Below are 9,466 nucleotides of genomic sequence, written 5' to 3' on the forward strand. Positions count from 1 at the left end.
ATGGAAAATTACCTATATGGTAACAATATCCTGGGAGACAGCCAGCATGGTTTTAGGAAAGGGAGATCATGTCTAACTAACCTGCTTGACGTTTTTGAGGATGCAACATTGAAAATGGATAATTGCAAAGCATACAACATGGTCTATTTAGATTTCCAGAAAGCTTTTGACAAAGTCCCGCTGTGATGGGGTGCCAGCTCGCCCCTATAAATTTGTGTTTTGTTATTATTGTTATTGTTACTGTTGTTTTTCTTAGAATTCTTGGTTTGTTTTGGATTGGCATGGAGGGGGTTAAATTCCTCCCTGTAAAAATACATGTGAGAATGTGGCTGGAGCCTTAAGTGTTTAATTGTTAATTATTAGTTAATTGGGCTCCAGCCACAGACTATAAAAGGCAGGTGAAACCCTTTGTTAGGGAGAAGAGTTTTGGGGTGAGTTTGTTTGTTGGTGTGCTGTGCTGTTTAGTTTTGAAAAAAAAACTGTAGTGAAGGCTAATGCCCAGCCTACATTTCTGTATTTTGTTTGAACCTTTTTGTTGGCCCTTGTGCCTATTTATTTGATTATTTTTTTGTTTAATAAAGATCATTATTTTGCCCCTTCCACTGTCTCTGAGCCTCAAACCTCTGTCATCCTGCCACACGTGGTGTCAGAAGTGGGATAGCGCCACCTAGAGGCTCAGAGCAGTATTTTTTTTTTTTTTTTTTGAATTTTTGAATTTTGGGATTTTTGGAGGTTTTTTGGCGGTGCGCAGAATGGGGAAAAAACAAAGGCAGCGAAGAAAGCAGCAGCTACCAACCCCGTCGTCGGCAGCCACCCCACCACCACCGCCTTCACCACCATCACGGGAGATCTGGGAGTGGTTGGTGCACCCCAAAGCGGACCTCTTCCACGACCTCCCCACAGCCCTCAGCACGCTGTGGTATCGAGATGGGGAGAGGTGGGAGGAGTGGGAGAGAGAGCACCACCCGGGGTCCCTCCAGGAGATAGCCGTCATGGTCCTGGCATACCTGGCGATAGACATGGGGGAGATCCCCCTCCTTGAAGAAAAGGGGGTGGAGCCGCTGCCGTCGCCCAGAGAGGGGGAGCCGCTGCCGTCGCCCAGAGAGGGGGAGCCGCTGCCGTCGCCCAGAGAGGGGGAGCCGCTGCCGTCACCCAGAGAGGGGGAGCCGCTGCCGTCGCCCAGAGAGGGGGAGCCGCTGCCGTCGCCCAGAGTGGGGGAGCCGCTGCCGTCGCCCAGAGAGGGGGAGCCGCTGCCGTCGCCCAGAGAGGGGGAGCCGCTGCCGTCGCCCAGAGAGGGGGAGCCGCTGCCGTCGCCCAGAGTGGGGGAGCCGCTGCCGTCGCCCAGAGTGGGGGAGCCGCTGCCGTCGCCCAGAGAGGGGGAGCCGCTGCCGTCGCCCAGAGAGGGGGAGCCGCTGCCGTCGCCCAGAGAGGGGGAGCCGCTGCCGTCGCCCAGAGAGGGGGAGCCGCTGCCGTCGCCCAGAGAGGGGGAGCCGCTGCCGTCGCCCAGAGAGGGAGGAGCCGCTGCCGTCGCCCAGAGAGGGGGAGCCGCTGCCGTCGCCCAGAGAGGGGGAGCCGCTGCCGTCACCCAGAGTGGGGGAGCCGCTGCCGTCGCCCAGAGAGGGGGAGCCGCTGCCGTCGCCCAGAGAGGGGGAGCCGCTGCCGTCGCCCAGAGAGGGGGAGCCGCTGCCGTCGCCCAGAGAGGGGGAGCCGCTGCCGTCGCCCAGAGAGGGGGAGCCGCTGCCGTCGCCCAGAGTGGGGGAGCCGCTGCCGTCGCCCAGAGTGGGGGAGCCGCTGCCGTCGCCCAGAGAGGGGGAGCCGCTGCCGTCACCCAGAGAGGGGGAGCCGCTGCCGTCACCCAGAGAGGGGGAGCCGCTGCCGTCGCCCAGAGAGGGGTAGCCGCTGCCGTCGCCCAGAGAGGGAGGAGCCGCTGCCGTCGCCCAGAGAGGGGGAGCCGCTGCCGTCGCCCAGAGAGGGGGAGCCGCTGCCGTCGCCCAGAGAGGGGGAGCCGCTGCCGTCGCCCAGAGAGGGGGAGCCGCTGCCGTCGCCCAGAGAGGGGGAGCCGCTGCCGTCGCCCAGAGAGGGGGAGCCGCTGCCGTCGCCCAGAGAGGGAGAGCCGCTGCCGTCGCCCAGAGAGGGGGAGCCGCTGCCGTCGCCCAGAGAGGGGGAGCCGCTGCCGTCGCCCAGAGAGGGGGAGCCGCTGCCGTCGCCCAGAGAGGGGGAGCCGCTGCCGTCGCCCAGAGAGGGGGAGCCGCTGCCGTCGCCCAGAGAGGGAGGAGCCCGAGCGTCCACAGCCCGAGAGGGAGGAGCCCGAGCGTCCACAGCCCGAGAGGGAGGAGCCCGAGCGTCCACAGCCCGAGAGGGAGGAGCCCGAACGTCCACAGCCCGAGAGGGAGGAGCCCGAGCGTCCACAGCCCGAGAGGGAGGAGCCCGAGCGTCCACAGCCCGAGAGGGAGGAGCCCGAGCGGGAGGAGTCGGTGCGTCCACGGCCCGAGCGGGAGGAGTCGGTGCGTCCACGGCCCGAGCGGGAGGAGTCGGTGCGTCCACGGCCCGAGCGGGAGGAGCCGGAGCTGTCTCTCCCTCCACCGCCAGCAGAGGGGGAACAGCCGGAGCTGTCTCTCCCTCCACCGGCAGCAGAGGGGGAACAGCCAGAGCTGTCTCTCCCTCCACCGCCAGCAGAGGGGGAACAGCGGGCGCTGTCTCTCCCTCCACCGCCAGCAGAAGATGCTGGAGGTCCCTCCCAGCCTCTGTACCGGCTGCTGAAGGGAGCGCGGGGACAAACTGCCCGGCGGCTAAGAGGCACAGCACCGCCCAAGGTTGCCTGCCTGTCCGCATCGCCTGGGGTTGCCTGCCTGTCCGCATCGCCTGGGGTTGCCTGCCTGCCCGCATCGTCTAGAGAAACTCTCAGTGTGCTTTCTCCTAGGGATGCTGGTCCGCCGTCGCCTGGGGTCGCTGCTGGTCCGCCGTCGCCTGGGGTGGAGCTACTGTTCCGAGCGCCAGAGGGGCCAGAGGGTCCAGCGCCGCCAGGGGGTCCAGAGGATCCAGCGCCGCCAGGGGGTCCAGAGGGTCCAGCGTCGCCAGAGGGGCCAGGGGGTCCCGCGTCGTCGGAAGGACCAGCGTCGCTGTTCCCGCCTCCGCCATCAGAGGGAGACGAGCTGCTGTTCTCGCCTCCGCCATCAGAGGGAGACGAGCTGCTGTTCCCGCGTCCGCCACCAGAGGAGCTGGAGCGGGCTCTACCTCCTGCTGCCAACAGAGAAGAAGAACTCTGGCCACTGCCACCCTGGCCGGAGGTTCCTGCAATGTTGGCCACGCCCAAGGATGCCTGCCTCGCATCGCCTGGGGTTGCCTGCTGCTCTGCTTTTGTTCCTCCTAGGGTCGCCGAAGGTCCTGCTTCGCCTGGGGTCGCCGAAGGTCCTGCTTCGCCTGGGGTCGCCGAGGGTCCTGCTTCGCCTGGAGTCGCTGCCAGTCCTGAATGGCAGCAGGAAGTACTGTGGCCGGAGCCTCACAAAGGGGAGCTGCCGGCCACGAAGAAGGGGGGGGGAGGTGAGGAGACCACCTCCACCACAGCCCCGACCACCACCCCTGTGCCACAGCCCGGCGCCTGGGGGTTGGATCCATCGGCCTGGGCTCCCGGACACCCAGGCTCCATGTCTGGACCTTTGGTCGCTGGGCCTGACTCCCAGGTCGCAGCACCACCAGGCACAGGAGGTCGCCTGGTCTCCTGCTCCGCTCCCCCTGGTTGCCCAGACGTCGCTGCACTGTCGCCTGGGCTCGCACCTCTGCCTGGGGCTGCAGCCGGCTGGTCGCCTGCCTGTGCTCCCGACGCCCCATCCAATGCACCTGGGTCCCCTTTCGCCAGGTCTCGGTCCCGCCAAGAGGGCGCCGGGCTATGGACTGACCCATCCTCAGCAATGGGAGAAGGAAGACCTCCCACCATGGCCGCCCCCATGGGCCACTTGCTTCCCCTCGTCCGGGACTTTGGGACAAAGGGGGGAGGTGGCCGTTGGGGCCAAGTGTGCTGCGCACAAGGGGGGGGAAATGTGATGGGGTGCCAGCTCGCCCCTATAAATTTGTGTTTTGTTATTATTGTTATTGTTACTGTTGTTTTTCTTAGAATTCTTGTTTGTTTTGGATTGGCAGGGAGGGGGTTAAATTCCTCCCTGTAAAATACATGTGAGAATGTGGCTGGAGCCTTAAGTGTTTAATTGTTAATTATTAGTTAATTGGGCTCCAGCCACAGACTATAAAAGACAGCTGAAACCCTTTGTTAGAGAGAGGAGTTTTTGGGTGAGTTTGTTTGTTGGTGTGCTGTGCTGTTTAGTTTTTTTGAAAAAGAAACTGTAGTGAAGGCGAATGCCCAGCCTACATTTCTGTATTTTGTTTAAACCTTTTGTTTGGGCCCTTGTGCCTATTTATTTGATTATTTTTTTGTTTAATAAAGATCATTATTTTGCCCCTTCCACTGTCTCTGAGCCTCAAACCTCTGTCATCCTGCCACAGTAGCCCTGGATAAGGGCGCCTGTTAATAAATAAGAAAGGGCCAATACTGAGTTTGCAAGCATATCAAAATACAATAAAGGGTTACAACAGTTTAGCACTTTCCATTAAATGTAATGTTCTTTGACAGTAGCCTCCATCTGGAAAACCAGAAATCTATTCAAAGTTGTGGGGGGCTTTGGCATGGATACCCCAGCTGTAGAGGATGAAGAGGGATTTAAGAAGAACAATGTAAGAACATGACTTAAAATTTATTATAACGGAATTTAGTTTTAAAAGAGGATAGGATATCGTACATCGTCTGTAAAATCTTAAATACTGTGATATAATTTTTGGGGCATATCAGCCACCTCTAATTCAACCTATCATTTTGAGAGACTACCCCCCATAAACTATGAGTTTATTGTTTAAAAAAATAAACACCCATGTTTTATACTGTACATGTTTAGCTGTTAAACAAATAATCACTTAACATGTTTATTTTGGAGTAACACTTAATAAAAACTTTAATGCCATTTAATTTAAAATTTGTGTTTTAATTTTAAACTTATGGTATTCAAAAAATATATAATGGCCTGCACTCCCAGAATGTAATACAGTATCATAAAATCACTTATAGATTTTAAGCTAAATTCCGTTATAACAATTTAAAATCATGTTTCTTCTTAAAACCCTCTGCACCCTCTACAGCTGGGGTATCCATGCCAAAGCCCCCCACAACTTTGAATAGATTTCTGGTTTTCCAGATGGAGGCTAGTCAAAGAACATAGGGTTTATTGAAAAGTGCTAAACAGTTCTAACACTTTGGTGTATTTTAATATGCTCAGGATTGGCCCTTCATAAGTTACAATATCATTAGTTTGGCTCCCTGTTACAAAGGTTTGGATACCCTTGTTATTTTGCAAAGATTTTTAAAATAAAAAATACAGGATTGCAATGTTACCCAGTGAATTACTGTCTTGTCCTTCCGTCAATGACATCGTATGCTCCTTCACAGGAAGTGTAGTCCACTCAAGCGCGGAACTGTTTTTATTCATGTGTAAAATATTGAGTGCAGAGATGTGTCAATACCTGCGATGGTTTGCTGGCATTTGGGTCTATTTATTTTATACAAGCTGTCACAGCTACCGTACGTTAAACAAGAAATGTAGTGACAGAATTTGGAGTGCTTTTTAGTGGGCTTGCCACACCAACTCAGGTAATAGAGGCCACTGTATAATTCAACATGTATTTGACTATTGCTGGTAGTAGTTTAATATAGAGCCAATACCACAATTTACCATCTTAGAACTAGCAAGGTACAGAAAGTGCCAACATCCAACTGTGCTTAAATATACATCAATATGCATACTGAAATGTGTTAACAATTTGAGATTTACTCTGAATTGTTTTAATTGTGATGCAATCTGGAGTGCCTTTTCTTGAACTTCTCATCATGTGAGGAATCAGAAATTTGCATATAAGGTAGATTGTGCAGGTAATCAATACAGCACTCCCTGTTCCTTGGTATTTACCTTGGTCTCCAGTTTGTTTAATTTGCAACAGTTATGGACCTGGATAAGGGTCTCTGCCAAGATAATACAACAATAAAAAAAACAGCAAGGCTGTATTCATTCACTGTTATCGCCCGTTGGCCGAAGTCCACACTTTGTAGGTGATATGGAGTGTACCATAATAACATAAAACAGATTTATTTTTTGTTTTGTTGCATGTAAAACATAGACTCAGGTCTCAAGAGGATAAATATAATTTTTATATATATATTGTGAGATGGCAGGGAGGGGGTTAAAACCTCTCTGCTGAAAAAACATGTGCGGAAGGCACACTTTTGTTTTGTTAATTGTTTAATTGTCTTTTTGTTAATTGTTTTATTGATTGATCATTACCTGCACCTGGCTACTATTGAAAATTGGAGCCAGGTGCAGGGTATTTAAGGAGAGCAGCCAGCCTGCTCTGGGCAGCTGCTGAAGAGGGCAGAAGCCCGACTGTGCTGGTGTGTGGGTACAGCCGTAATTTGGAAAGAAAAAGGTAGAGTGAAGCCTTTGTTTTGTGTGTGCTATTCTGTTTGTTTTTTGTTACAGGTAAACAGCTTAGCTGTCCTGTTTTCAGTTTAGGTTCCTGTTCTGTTTTAGTTAGTGCTCAAAGAGAGCTAGGTGTTTGTTTTTTTTGTTTTTGTGTTCATTAAAAATAGCGCAACCGCGCTTTCAAAAATCCATTTGCGTGTGTTGGGTCTGTGTTTTTAAAGGGGCAACGAGCCGCCGTGAGGGCGACTCTTTCACAATATATATATATATATTATTGTGCAGCTGATGCTTTTATGATTCAGCATTACATTCTGGGAGTGCAGGCCATTATATATATATTTTTTAAATACCATAAGTTTAAAATTAAAACACAAATGTTAAATTAAATGGTATTGAAGTGTTTATTAAACATTTTAAGTGACCATTTGTTTAACAGCTAAACATGTATAAAACATGTAATTCATCAAATGTTATTTGAAAAAGCATCAGCTGCACAATAATATATATATATATATATATATATATATATATATATATATAAATTACAGATGTGCTCAAATTTGTTGGTACCCCTCCACAAAAAACGAAGAATGCACAATTTTCTCTGAAATACTTTTGTCAGTTTCAAGTTAATTGGCATCCACCATTGTTTATTCCATATTTAATAGAAATCAGACTTTGCTTTTGATTTTTTATTCAACATAATATTGTAAATAAGAAAACAAATGAAAATGGCATGGACAAAAATGATGGGACCGCTAACCTAATATTTTGTTGCACAACCTTTAGAGGCAATCACTGCAATCAAACATTTTCTGTAGCTCTCAATGAGACTTCTGCACCTGTTAACAGGTAGTTTGGCCCACTCTTCCTGAGCAAACTGCTCCAGCTGTCTCAGGTTTGATGGGTGCCTTCTCCAGACTGCAAGTTTCAGCTCTTTCCATAGATGTTCGATAGGATTCAGATCAGGACTCATAGAAGGCCACTTCAGAATAGTCCAATGTTTTGTTCTTATCCATTCTTGGGTGCTTTTAGCTGTGTGTTTTGGGTCATTATCCTGTTGGAGGACCCATGACCTGCGACTGAGACAGAGCTTTCTGACACTGGGCAGTACGTTTCGCTCCAGAATGCCTTGATAGTCTTGAGATTTCATTGTGCCCTGCACAGATTCAAGGCACCCTGTGCCAGGCGCAGCAAAGCAGCCCCAAAACATAACCGAGCCTCCTCCATGTTTCACTGTAGGTAAGGTGTTCTTTTCTTTGAAAGCTTCATTTTTTTGTCTGTGAAAATAGAGCTGATGTGACTTGCCAAAAGCTCCAGTTTTGACTCATCTGTCCAAAGGACATTCTCCCAGAAGGATTGTGGCTTGTCAATATGCATTTTAGCAAATTCCAGTCCGGCTTTTTTATGTTTTTCTTTCAAAAGTGGAGTCCTCCTGGGTCTTCTTCCAAAAAGCGACGGATGGTGCGATCAGAAACTGACGTACCTTCACCTTGGAGTTCAGCTTGTATCTCTTTGGCAGTTATCCTTGGTTCTTTTTCTACCATTCGCACTATCCTTCTTTTCAATCTGGGGTCGATTTTCCTCTTGCAGCCGCGCCCAGGGAGGTTGGCTACAGTTCCATGGACCTTAAACTTCTTAATAATATTTGCAACTGTTGTCACAGGAACATCAAGCTGCTTGGAGATGGTCTTGTAACCTTTACCTTTACCATGCTTGTCTATTATTTTCTTTCTGATCTCCTCAGACAACTCTCTCCTTTGCTTTCTCTGGTCCATGTTCAGTGTGGTGCACACAATGATACCAAACAGCACAGTGACTACTTTTCTCCATTTAAATAGGCTGAATGACTGATTACAAGATTGGAGACATGTGTGATACTAATTAAATAAACTAATTAGTTTGAAATATCACTATAATCCAATTATTTATTATCTTATCTAAGGGGTACCAACAAATGTGTCCAGGCCATTTTAGAATATCTTTGTAGAATAAGCAATAATTCATCTCTTTTCACAGCTTCTTTGCTTTATTCTATGACATACCAAAGGCATGCAAGTATACATGATAAAATAGCTTTTAATTTCATCACTTTTCAGGAGGAATGAAGCATTATTTCAATGAGCTGTAAGGGTACCAACAAATTTGAGCACGTCTGTATATATATATATATATATATATATATATATATATATATATATAAAATATTATTTTTCCGCTTGAGACCTGAGTCTATGTTTTTCATGCAACAAAACAAAAATAAATCTGTTTTATGTTATTATGGTACACTCCAAATCACTTCCAAAGTGTGGGCTTCGGCCAACGGGCGATAACAGTGAATGAATACAGCCTTGCTGTTTTTTTTATTGTTGTATTATCTTGGCAGAGACCCTTATCCAGGTCCATAACTGTTGCAAATTAAACAAACTGGAGACCAAGGTAAATACCAAGGAACAGGGAGTGCTGTATTGATTGCCTGCGCAATCTACCTTATATGCAAATTTCTGATTCCTCACAAGAGGAGAAGTTCAAGAAAGGGCCGTCTAGATTGCATCACAATTAAAACAATTCAGAGTAAATGTCAAATTGTTAACACATTTCAGTATGCATATTGATGTATACTTAAGCACAGTTGGATGTTGGCACTTTCTGTACCTTGCTAGTTCTAAGATGGTAAATTGTGGTATTGGCTCTATATTAAACTACTACCAGCAATAGTAAAATACATGTTGAATTATACAGTGGCCTCTATTACCTGAGTTGGTGTGGCAAGCCCACTAAAAAGCACTCCAAATTCTGTCACTACATTTCTTGTTTAACGTACGGTAGCTGTGACAGCTTGTATAAAATAAATAGACCCAAATGCCAGCAAACCATCGCAGGTATTGACACATCTCTGCACTCAATATTTTACACATAAATAAAAACAGTTCTGCGCTTGAGTGGAC

Source organism: Acipenser ruthenus, chromosome 42 (genome assembly GCF_902713425.1).
Source record: "Acipenser ruthenus chromosome 42, fAciRut3.2 maternal haplotype, whole genome shotgun sequence".
NCBI classification, from domain to species: Eukaryota; Metazoa; Chordata; class Actinopteri; order Acipenseriformes; family Acipenseridae; genus Acipenser; species Acipenser ruthenus.